The sequence below is a fragment of the Choloepus didactylus genome, chromosome 7 (genome assembly GCF_015220235.1).
Source record: "Choloepus didactylus isolate mChoDid1 chromosome 7, mChoDid1.pri, whole genome shotgun sequence".
Taxonomy (NCBI): Eukaryota; Metazoa; Chordata; class Mammalia; order Pilosa; family Megalonychidae; genus Choloepus; species Choloepus didactylus.
In genome coordinates, this window is record NC_051313.1 from 132,889,098 (window position 1) to 132,902,871 (window position 13,774).

Genomic DNA, 13,774 nt, shown 5'->3' on the forward strand with positions numbered 1-13,774 from the left:
GAAAATAATTCTTTAGCCACAACAAAACAAGTGAGTCACAAAAAGAACACTGGGTAAATCTTGTTACAAATACTGCAATGTGGACCCATACGTATGATAAAGTATAAGAAAGCACTCAGCATTTCTATGTAAACTGCTTCTGAAGGATTATTATGGAATGCACACACCGGCTGAACTTCAAGTGTTCAGGTTTTAAACATTAATTTACTTTGACTATGTGCATGTCAAAATGAAAGATTGCTGTCTAGATCCAGACATGCCGTATTAATACTGAAGACAGGCATTCACTTCAGGTCAGTAGTCACTCCAAGTCTACTTCAGCAGGTGTTAAAAGTAACGCACTCCCCCTTGAGGAGCCTGTGGAGAATGCAGGGGTATTCGCCTACCCCACCTCCATGGTTGCTAACATGACCACAGACATAGGGGACTGGTGGTTTGATGGGTTGAGCCCTCTACCATAAGTTTTACCCTTGGGAAGACGGTTGCTGCAAAGGAGAGGCTAGGCCTCCCTGTATTTGTGCCTAAGAGTCTCCTCCTGAATGCCTCTTTGTTGCTCAGATGTGGCCCTCTCTCTCTGGCTAAGCCAACTTGAAAGGTGAAATCACTGCCCTCCCCCCTACGTGGGATCAGACACCCAGGGAAGTGAATCTCCCTGGCAACGTGGAATATGACTCCCGGGGAGGAATGTAGACCCGGCATCGTGGGATGGAGAACATCTTCTTGACCAAAAGGGGGATGTGAAAGGAAATGAAATAAGCTTCAGTGGCAGAGAGATTCCAAAACGAGCCGAGAGATCACTCTGGTGGGCACTCTTACGCACACTTTAGACAACCTTTTTTAGGTTCTAAAGAATTGGGGTAGCTGGTGGTGGATACCTGAAACTATTAAACTACAACCCAGAACCCATGAATCTCGAAGACAGTTGTATAAAAATGTAGCTTATGAGGGGTGACAGTGGGATTGGGAATGCCATAAGGACCAAACTCCACTTTGTCTAGTTTATGGATCGATGTGTAGAAAAGTAGGGGAAGCAAACAAACAGACAAAGGTACCTAGTGTTCTTTTTTACTTCAATTGCTCTTTTTCACTCTAATTATTATTCTTGTTATTTTTGTGTGTGTGCTAATGAAGGTGTCAGGGATTGATTTAGGTGATGAATGTACAACTATGTAATGGTACTGTAAACAATCGAAAGTACAATTTGTTTTGTATGACTGCGTGGTATGTGAATATATCTCAATAAAATGATGATAAAAAAAAAAAAAAAAAAAAAAAAAAAAAAAAAAAAAAAAAAAAGTAACGCACTCATTAAAATGTATATGTTACAAGGTTATCTCCCCAAAACAGCTCTCAAATAGAGGTGGCCTTGAAACTTAAGCATTATATACACTAGAACCAACCTGTAATTGTCAGAAGTCTGAAGAAATTTGAACTCACTCTGGCTACCTAATAACTGATAAATTTAGTTGCTTTCATTGTTATCTTGGGAGAAATCAGAGATTTAAATTCTGTGAAGCTAACCTGGTTGCCTCCGAAAGAGTTAAAAAGCTCTTGAACCAACCTATGCAGACTAGAATATCATTTTGGACCTACAGGCCAAATACAGGATTGTTCTTTATTTAGGATGCCTCGCTGTATAAGTGAAATGTCATTCCTTTCATTTTTATTAACACCATTCAAATTATTTTCCCCTTTCATGAGATAATAAATTTCAATTCTCCATACTAAAGCCCAAGATATTAGAGCTGATTCACACCAAATAGGTTTTTTTCCTAAAAAATAATTTTATATGACCTGTATTCAGCACATACAAAGCATGCATAACTGCCTCCAAAATCGCAAATACTTTTTTAAAAAATTACTTTGCCATTATATGTGGCACATTTAAACTTAAGATTTTTCTCTCTAATCTTGTCTTTCAGTCCTCTCTCTCCCAAGTCACCCAATTAATTTACCACCAATAGATAATCTACTTATTGATTTTCTTAACATTTTAAACATATATAAACTATGTTCTTTACAGGGGTTTTTTTTCCCCAAAAAAAATGTTGATCACTTTGTACATAAAAGCATATGGGGTCATGAAATTTGTCATTAATCATTTCACATTACTTCATTTCCTCATTATGCACCCAATTACTAGATAAGGGAAGAACAGGGAGAAGTATAGGTCAACAGAGACAGAGGAAATAGAAGTCTTCTTACATACATCAGGCCATATCTGTCTTCTTCACTGCTGAATACATAGCACAACAGATACACGATGAATATCCAATGAATAAATGAATTTTTAAAAACCATGTAACACTGGTGTTCAACATTCATTTTATACATGAGTAAACTGGGGCTCAGAAAGATTAAAAGGCTCGGCTAAAATCACAAGGTCAGTTATCAGTCTGGTACACAGTCTAATTCAATGTATGTTGCTTTAATGTTGGTTTTTTTCCCATTCTTTCCCAATAGTTGATAGCACTTATTCTTCAAGCTCAATACAACTATCTCTCTACAGATTTACACAAGCTTCCCGTGCCAGAAATAGACGTGGAAAGCAGCCCCTCTGCAATCAGGGGGCTAATATTACATACAATTGTCACAGCAGAAGACTATATAATTGGAGAATTGTAAGATCTAATAGAAAAATAGGTTAGGGAGACCAAAAGCAAAGGAAAAAGAACCCATGGAAGCTCCTATAAATATTTTTAAATTCACTATAATAAAGACATCACACTAAACGAGAAGACTAATAGTGACTTTTTACCCTATTCATAATGTTCACTTACTATATTTTTAAAGTACTCTAAACAACCTTCATTTTCTAGAAGATTCAGGTTTTCCCCCCTGAAGTTTCATTAAAAGGTTAGTAAATGTCTTTTACTTACAGCAAATAAAACATATTCTAAGATTTTATTGTATCCAAACATTCATAATTCCAGTTGACTCCTTTCCTGCTTTGTAACAAACTCTCATTTCTGGGGTCCCACAGGTCCCAGGGACTCTCTAACACAGATCTCAGCTTCCTCCAGGCTCTCAAAGATAAGATGATGAGTACTAGAGCCAGAAGTCTCTCTATTTTCCAGGGCTGAAAAATTAAAACCTCTACATTTGAGCTACAGTCCTCTTTCCTCCTGTTTTATTCCTAACCCTCAATTTCCTCTTTTCTAAATTATCTTGAAAAGGGATGACAGATACATCTTAGGAAAAAAATACAGTGATTATGAAAAACTATGTAACACTAAATCTAAATACAATCCGCTGGATTTTTACACAAAGGGAAATCACAGGGTGAGGGAGTCCTTCAAATTTAGTAGCTGGTTTTATACTCTGATAAAGGATTTTTCCACGTGCCAAAACACTTTTAGGATTAGAAGAGCACAGCCCCAGAATTAAGTATTCCAGCAGCTGGTAGTGTATGTGGAATGGTATGACACGCTTAAAACTTATCAGGAGGCCCAGGAGCTATACTAATAATAAAATCTAACTAACTCCAAAATGTTCCTGACCAAAGTAAAAGCATTTCTTTGGCAGGTGGCAGAAGGAATGATGAGTCAGGAAGAAATACCCAACACAGGCCAAATTCAGATGCCTCAAGGAATCACCAGTAGGAACAAGAAAATTAAAGGAACCAATTGACGGAACTAACAAAGAACAATGTGCCTATTTTATTCAGTCACTTCACGCATGAAATGTATACTTACAGTATCCATGAATCACAACATTTTTAAAGTACCAAGAAGTCCATTTACTATGGTCAGGCTCATAAAAGGGCCTCAAAAAACTAAATGAACTACCTGAACTAGAAAAATGTTAAATGTATTCTTCCAGGTGGTAAATCATTTCAAAGTTTTATAATAGTAAAAAAGGTACAAATGAGAAACCACCTCTGTACTCTCTATGATAGTTAAGTTTTACTGGTTTCTCATGAACTACATAAATATTGATATAAATTCAATCAGCAAACACTGTGTGCTTATGATAGGCCAAATATGTTGGGAGACACTATGAACACAAGAAAAAAGGGCTGTCTCTGCCCCCAAGTTCAGTCTAATTAAGAGGAAGAGATACGTAAACGGATAACTGCAATAGTCTAGTAAGTACTACAAGAAGAGATAAAGATAACCCAGGTCAGGGTCGTGTATAAAGAAAAGGCCTGATTTTGGCGGAAGGGAAGAATGGAGTTAAAAAATGTCAAAGAAGGATTTCACACCCCCAAATTTCTTAATACAGTGCTTTACCTCTTCCAAAGTGAGACAACATATATACATATTAATAAAAAAAAAAAAAAAACCACCTCCCTCTCACTTCTGAAACAAGTCAAAATGGGTTATTTTATAGATGAGAATCTAAAACCTTAGAAAAGATAAATGATAAATCTTCAGATAAGTAGTATCATCTTTGGGGCAAGACCCCAAATCTTCCAACTCTTAATCCCTTATTCCTTCCAGGAAATTCCCTCATTCTGCTTCACTGGCTCCCAAAAGAAGGCATCTATTATACATTATTTTGATATTCTATTTTTGCTGCATTTCCTATTTAACCCTCACCACTAGAAAAAGATGTGCAAGAGAGAAATACAAAAAACTAAGACATTAAAATGGATTAAACACACCTTTAAATTTCATCAAGTTGCCAGTTCTTTTCAGAGACTCAAATTTAAAACATTTACATATAATGGTGAATTTTCTTTATAATTAATATAATAGCTATTTTATATTTATCAACCATTTATTAATCTTCACAACCATATAACCCTCTTTAGAGAAGAGGAAACAAGGGCACAGAGAAGTTTGAAAACACTTATTCAGTTATGTCGAGTATGTTAAATTTAAAAATTACCCCAAATAAAGTTAAAAAAAAAAAAAATTACTCCAAATTTTTCAAACATTTGAGTTGATCAGTACCTTTGAGATCAAGGTGAGACCCAAAATTGGGAGACAACAATTCCAAGACAAAGCTAAAAGGCCATCACACTTTCAGAGAAAGGGCCAAATAGAAAAAGGAAAGAAAAATCCCTCCTAGTAAAAACAATGAGAAGTCTCTATGGATAAGAAAGGATAATAAAAGGATAATAAAAGGAATTCATTATATTTACGGCATATAAATTATTAGTTTCCTTGTATGAAATGTTTATTTTAATAATTTTTTAAATAAATAATTTTTTAAACTATTTGAGTTCTTCCATATTTTAGACATTGGTTTCCCTTACCCTACATTTTTACCATAAGATATTGAATTTCTCAACCACATAAGAGTATTTTTCTACCATGGGGATTTTTAGAAGCCTAACCCTCAAAGTTGATCAAAATAGATAAAGAGATGTAATACAATGGTTTACTTCTCAAAAACTGCCTATGACATTTAAATCAAAAGATGTTAATAAGCACTTACTGGTTTCCTTAAGTTAATAAAACCAATGACCCAACTCCCTTTCCTAATTAAAAGCTGACAGTACTTGGAGTACTATCTTCAATGAATGTTCCGATATAGCAGTCCTATTAAAATTATGTCTATTTTATAATTTCCTCCATTACTAATGCATGCTTAAAGAAATTGATTCTGTGATACATTTTTCTTGTTCTTTTCCAGTCCTTGATACAGACTGGTAAGTGGTACTACGGACTAACAAGCATAGTCAACCAACACAAATGATTGAAATTAAAAAGCTATAACATATTAACATATCTAGGCCACACAGAGGGTCATGAGGTAAGATCCTCAGCATAAATTAGCACATTATTGCAAACCATCTAAAAGGGCCAGACAAAATCTGCATGATAGATTTCTTTTTCATAATGAATATATAATGCTGTTTGAATAGATTTCTTTTACTCCCAAGTATTATTTGGAGAAAAAGTATTGCCAGTCTAATATCACATTTTGCTAATTCAGTTCCTAACCTGAGGAAAAAAATTGAAATGACAGAGAGTCTGAATTTGAGGGGTAAAAGGGAAACTTGTTGAATGTATTTTTGGGACAGTAAGCTGCCTTTTTTCACTTAATATCCAGGGAAAAAGGCTTAAAAAAGAGTCATTCTGAGCTCATTTCTGCTTTTGCAAATTTCCTCACAAAAATCTGAAAACATAAAGTCATTTAGGAAAACAAACCCTTGTTATTTCCCAAACCCATAGGATTTCACATCTCAAAAAAAAAAAAAAAAAAAAAGAGGTGATATAGACCAGTCTTGTTAAATACAACAGTTTTAAAATCTCTACAATAAGAATATCCTTTCAGTATGGGCTCTGAAGTATTAAAGTGTCACAATATATTCCTTATATTTTACATACTGTTCATAGCTCATAGAACCATTGTCAAATACTGGAAGAGAATGTCTAAATGATAGTCTTCAGCTCCTGGAACTGTTGCTGAATAAGCAAATCCTTCTTTAATGATACATTTTTAAACAATTCAGCCAAATCAAATATATATCTTATTACTAATATAAACAAAGGCAGCGAAAGGAGTAAACATTTGAATATAAACAAATCTCCTCTAAACCTCTAAACTTAAACCTTCTCAAACACCAAGTGTATCTTCACTTCCCTAAACTAATTTAATAATTGAGACAGTTATTCAAATTATAAGGATGGATATTTTTATGGAGAAAGATGCAAACTTCATTTTCAAACATAATACTCTAAAAAGCGATTTTTCTAAAAAAATTAAAACTGAAATGTCCAACTAGAAACATTTTCTACTTTTAAAGCAGAAGCACACCTGAAAATTATCTTGGATTTTTCAACAATACCCCAAAGAGTCAAGCATTTTACAATAATAGTAACAGAAGCATCTTCTGCTTTTTCACTTCCAACAGAAATCATTGGCAAATGCTGTTTATAATGGGGGAAAAAAACCTATTTATAGCTTTGATTGGATATAAAAGCATCCTACACCTATTATCTTGCTGGGGTCATAAACTACATTGGATGTTGGATAAATGCACAATCAGTTTTTACCTAACAGTATGAGAGGAAGTTTATTCCCCACATATAAATAATATATATAAATTATATATTTATTATATAAATAATTCTCAGTTGAAGTCAAATTCATATTATCTAATTTTTGTATTTTTCACCTGGAGAAGCAATTAATACAGCCTAGATTCTTCTTTTATCACACTACTGCCAATAGGAAATTAAAGCAATGAAAGATTTTGCTAAATTTTCAAGGGTCCTTTTAACATAAAATAACTTTCCAGAATGTATCAACCTGGGTGGTGTGAACAAAATGCCACACAAATCATTTATTTATGGCTGTTATGTTTTAATCACTGGATTGTTTTTAGAGACTTAAAAAAAATTAATGGTTTTTGATATACAAAAGCAAGCGTGTTTTCCATGAAACATTAGCTGTCATATTAATACAAGGTTTTATCATTAATTAGCCTCCTGGATTACACAGGAGTTTATGTCTCCAAAATGACTGTTAAATATTTAAATTTCCAAATTATTTCAAATTATAAATGGAACTTTGCCGTTGTAAATTTTATATGAATTAAAAATGCATTTACAAAACAGAGAAGTGTAAAAAAAACATCAATTCAATACATTTGCAGATAAAAAAATCTAAGTTTTTCATCAAAAAGCAAATTAAAGTATTAAACACAGGTAAACAGTGCCACCTTTTGGTATACTGAGCAACTCAGCTTTTAAACTGTATAGAAATCTTTAATCTTTAAATATAACACATATGAAAGAAGATAAAGAATTTTTAAAAAGCATCAGTTCATAATTTTATGACATTAAAGCTTGAATAAATTAGCTATCTTTTAATTTATATTTTCAAGAACTAAATTATCTTATGTTTACTTATGTTTTAATTTCAATTCCAAGAGACTGACAGAGCATTATTCCATTTTAGAGTTAAGAAAATTAAGGCTTAGAAAATTTTAAAATTTAATTTAAAAATGGTTGAGCCACCACTGGTTCAAAATTGCTAGTCATGAAATTCCAACATTAATTCATTAAACTTTTTATATCATGAGCCAAATCATGTAATTATCCTCTGGTACAAGTAATCACACATTTCTACACTGCATAAGCTTTTGCAAAATTAGTTTTATTGTCGTTACAAGGTTTTCTGTACACATTTGGCAAAAAAAAGATGTTTATGTTTAAATTATCACATGAAGAATGCACAAAGGACACTGACTACACTCACATGGCCATTCAATAAGGTATTCTTCCCATTTTTATGCTAATGGAAAAATTTTGCTTCACTGAAAAATAGAAAGTAATTTTTATTCTAAAAGCCCTTGTTTATGGCTTGCAAATAATTTGTACTTTACCTAAGTTCTCACAAAATAAAAAGCCGCTACACTTAAATTAACTCATGTAACACACTATCATTTTTCACAATTTAATTTCTAGCTGTACAGAGTTGTAGATTAACCTAAATAAAGACAACAAAAGGTGGAAATAACCCAAACGGGCAAGTCAGGACACCAACTAAGTTTCAAAGGATTTCATAATTTTTCCATATGAAGCATACTCAAAAGGAAAGCAATTTCCATATAGTATAGACCAGATAAAAAGTCAAAAATCCAGTTACTCTTCTCCTCCTGAGTGCCTCTTTGTTGCTCAGATGTGGCCCTCTCTCTCTCTAACTAAGCCAACTTGGCAGGTGATCTCACTGCCCTTCCCCCTACGTGGGACCTGACTCCCAGGGGTGGAAATCTCCCTGGCAATGCAGGATATGATTCCCAGGGATGAATCTGGACCCGGCATTGTGGGACTGGGAACATCTTCTTGACCAAAAGGGGAATGCAAAACGAAATGAAATAGAAGTTTCAGTGGCTGAGAGATTTCAAATGGAGTTCAGAGGTCACTCTGGTGGACATTCTTACACACTATATAGATAACACTTTTTAGGTTTTAATGTACTGGAATAGCTAGAAGTAAATACCTGAAACTATCAAACTCCAACCCACTAGCCTTGACTCTTGAAGATGATTGTATAACAATGTAGATTACAAGGGATGACAGTGTGACTGTGAAAATCTTGTGAATCACACACCCTTTATCCAGTGTATGGACGGATGAGTAGAAAATTGGGGACAAAAACTAAATGAAAAACAAGGTGGGATGGGGGGGATGATTTGGGTGTTTTTTTTTTACCTTTATTTTTTATTCTGATTGTGTTTCTTTCTGGGGTAAGGAAAATGTTCAAAAATAAATTGGAGTTATGAATGCACAACTATATGATGGTACTGTGAAGCAGATTGTACACCATGGATGATTGTATGGCATGTGAATATATTTCAATAAAACTGAATTTAAAAAAAAAAAAAAAAAAAGCTGCTACAAATGAGATGATTATAATAAGCTTCAAATATTCTCTCTAAAGCTTCTATACCTTAATTTGATCTCATATTTTGATGTCTGTATACCACTTTCAATGTCTTCCACTTTAACAACTTTCAATGATTTCCTGATTAGTTTTGTTAGACTATATTATTCTAGAACACACTCACAGTTCCTTCACTTTTGTAAGTTAGCTAACAATTCAGTTCTCACATGGTAAGGAATTCTGAATTTTACTCTGAATTCTACTCAAATTGCAGTTATCTGAGTACTTTTGAGAGAAAATTTTAAAATCACAGTAAATATACAACTATTCCATCCTAAAGTTACATAGCAACTCAATTAAAAAGAACATCAGATGCAAGACAACAGCTAATAACCAAATAGTTATCAAAAACACTGAAAAGGTGTAAAGAAAGAAGGAGACAAAAGTACTACATCTTCTTGAAACATAACCCCAGAATAAAGAGCAAAACTTAAAACATTAATTCAAAAACATAATTTGTTCACTTACTAGCCTTGCCTCTTATTCAAAATTCGTTCCAGGGAAGGCACAGAAGACATGAAAATTGGCAAACTTAGCTATTTCTAAATATGAAATATTGGGAAAGACTGAAATTACAGACTAAGACTAAATTTTTGAAAGATTTAATTCATCCCAGAGCTTTTTCATTATTGGGACGGCTGAATGCTCACCCTCAAAAGTTTAACAGTATTCCAGATCTTCTCTTAGAGTCACTTAACTTCCTTCCTTCCCTATTTCTGAGTAGACAGAAATCCCATTTTGAAGGCTCTTAGTTTTATTTTCTCTCTGCTTTACTCCCTGAGTAGAAAAAGAAAAAAAGAATAAGAACGTACCATTTTCAGTCCCACCCTTCTACTACGCCCCTTTACCAGTTGTTGCAGATAACTCAACTTCTGGATACAAGTAATACTCCAACATCACTCTTCTCTCTGCGCGAGTGAGTGCACATAGCACACATGCAAATAAATGGAAATATATATTACTACATTTTATTAAGCTTGAAGGAACATCAAAATTGCTAATACTGAATTCAATCCCATTAAATTGAAAGCAATTACTGCTTCCAATTTAATAAGAATGGATTAAATTAGATTTCTGATTCAATATAATTTGTAGTGTCCATGTCAGGAAGAGTGATAGTATGAGGGTTTTATCCAAGACATGTCAAGACTATGCAGACTTGACTTGATAGCCACCTAAATAAGATTCTACTGGAAAACTCAAGGCATTCACACACACATTTAACCGTTGGACTATAATTTAATTTTTAATTCTGTTTTAAAGATAGAAAGAATAAAGAAAGTTACTTTCAAACATCATATTCAAAAACTAATTTTACATGTTCGCTAATGCAATCAAAACACCTGAGTTCTGTTTCAAGCTAGGAACCGTGTTCAATGATGGCAGTGACAACAATGATGACAATGGTGATAATTATCAAAAACTGAACACTTCACATACATTAACTCACATGATCTTCACAAAGGACTATTGTTGTCTTCTTAATTTAATAAATAAGGAAACTGAGGCCCAGAAATAGTCATCTGTCCAAAGTCATTAAGCGTATATACATGGCAGTACTGAGCTGATTTCACAATCTGCCTTAATATTAATAGCTGCCGATAGTCTGTTCATCATTAGCAAGAGTGTTGAAGGTTAAGATGAATAAGATAGAAGAAACTCACATACCATGGGAGAAAAAATGTAAAACAGATAAATTACCCTAAGAAGATGGCTGAGGTATGAACACTCTTCCCATCTCTAAACCAGGGGAAGCAAGGCTGAATGACAGCAGTGCAAGTGAGCTGCATCTTATAAAGGAGTTAGGATCTAAAATGATCATAATAGGTAAAAATCATATGTAGTCACAACATACATGCATTTTTGTATATAACAATTACAAAAATTCTTATAAACTCTTAAATTTGAGAATCACCAAACTACAATGAAGGAGTGACCAAAAAGAAAGTCTCCACAAAGACACAGACATTCAAATCATTTTTCCCTTAAGTTACCCATCAAATACATGTTGGTAAATTGGGAATGGATGGGAACTTTTAAAGTATAGAAACTTGCTCCATTCTGTTTTAACATTTAGCCTCTTTAACCTTAATACATGTTTAACCTTCATACATGGTAACAGATTTGAGGAAATAAGAAGCTACTCAAATTGCATTTTTAGGTTAGTTTTAAGTAAGTGTGAAAGCAATGTACTGATAAAGTTAACAATGTTTGTCCTCAGATTAAGATACTCTCACCTTAGTGTGTTCCTATTGTCAAAGGGGACAATGACCAGATTCTAGGACAAGTACAGTCAGAGTGACGTAAGTGTTCAGCAGTAAGCCAATGAATGGACAATCTGACATTCTGGTCTCCAGCATCCATACTGCAGGTTGATACCTACAGGGGATCATGCTGCCTCTGAAAAGGTCAATTTGCCCAATTCTTTTATAAACACTGCTAAAAAGTTTAGAAAAATCAATAAACCAGAAAAAATAAGGTGTTAACTAATTTAATAACTTCTAATAATTTTAATACAAGAATATTTATAATATGAAAATAACTCTTCATATAAAATAGTATAGCTGCAGTGATCATGCAATGTAATACTGCCATCTGTTGTTGAAGAGCTAAAAATACATCATGTCTTTAATTCAAGCCCACTAAAATTTTAAACCAAGGCAAAAAAAATAGCCAACACTACTGTACTATGCTCTTTTGTCAACACCTCACATTTTTCCCCCCAAAACCAAAGAAGATAACACAAAAAAAACTTTTTTTTTTAAATAAGGCTTTTATGGTAATATTATCATCTGCCCATTTTCTTTAAAGAGTTAAAATAAACACAGGCTATTATTTCTAAATGGGTTATCAAAAGAGGATGACTTATAAAATCTCAAAGAGTAATATGAACCTTCAAGCAGTTAAGCAAATGTCTAATTTTGGAAAATCTATGGATATATGCTGACTTGTCTCTCTATAAAATTCTAAAGTATTAAAAGAAAATATCTTAAGTTGGTCAATAACAGAATGCCAGCAATTTTGAAAGGAACGGGCATCTTAACACAATTTAGCACCCCACAGCAGTTTATTCAGAAAAATTAATACAATTACACATGAAATGAGATATCATTACATATGTGATACAAGTGAAAACAAGAAGTTTAAGTGATCAGGTTTAAGTGGTCAGGTCAAAAGATAAACAGATAAAAAATGATATTCAAGTTCACAAAGAACAGTAAAGATGAACTTTTCCTAGATCTTTACTAGTGAGAAAACTGAGAAAAAGTTGAAAGCTTTATCAAAATAATTTAATTAACTAAGTGAGTTCTTAAAAAATGCCAAAACCATTACCAGGCATTCATTCACTTTGGACATAATACTAGGCTGGGAAGAACCATGCTCTCTCTTTTTCAGGACTTGGAACAAAATACTTTAGAATTCACTTCAGTGGACTGGATTACCCTTTATCCCTTTAAAAGGTAAAGAGTCTAACGAATCAAACAAATTCACTTATCAAATAAGGAAAATACTGCTTGGGATTAAATTTTATACGTTGACTCTTTAATTTGTATAGATAACACACAATTCAGTACAAAATCAAAACTAGCACCACTCAGTAGTCTTCTGCTTCAAACACAAGTAGTTTTGTGCCTCAAAAGAAAGAAAAAAAATTCCCAGGCCAATAAAATGAAAAACAGCAGGAATTAAATATTTCCATGCTTTACTTAAAAAAAAATTTTTTTTAACTAGAACAGCATGTATCCTATTTTATATCACAATAATGAAGAGCCCTAGATGTATTAAAAGATCTTTTTGAAATGTTGCATTTCATGAAAGCATCAGAAAATCTAAACAGAATTTTCAACATATAAAACTTAAATTTTAGGAACCCAAAGAAAGAACCCCATTCAATTTTTTTAATATAAAGTATAACATAATTTCTTATATAATGAAAAGCCATTCTCCCCTAGTTTTCAGTGACCTGAGACTCATTTTAAAATAAAGACAACCTCCTTACAAAACCCTATAGGTAAAATGGGTTAATTTTATGATACGTAAATTACACTTCAATAGAGTTTTTTTACAAGTTTTTTTTAACCTTATAGAAAAATGTACTAGTCATGTGGCAAATAAGCTATGCAATATCTTTACCACAATGCTTTCCTTAAAAAATTTATATATTTGGCTCCATTTTCAGGTGATATAAACAAGTTATTGCACTTATACATGATATATTTATCCCCAAGGCCACCAAGGTAACAGTGATAGTTTTACAGAAAGTTATGCATAACTTACAGCAATCACTTACATACATATCAATGGTCTTTTAAACTGAAGCATTTTTAAGACTTTATTACACTTTTTCAATTACATTTGTCCACATCCCTCCAAATGATGCAGTCATCTGTGAATGCACACACACACACAAATACACACACACACACAT

General features: G+C 33.1%; 1 protein-coding gene across 1 annotated transcript in view; it reads right to left on the reverse strand.

The window, feature by feature from the left end:
- CDKAL1 (CDK5 regulatory subunit associated protein 1 like 1) overlaps positions 1-13,774 on the reverse strand; it is a 732,119-nt gene that overhangs the window by 684,666 nt on the left and 33,679 nt on the right.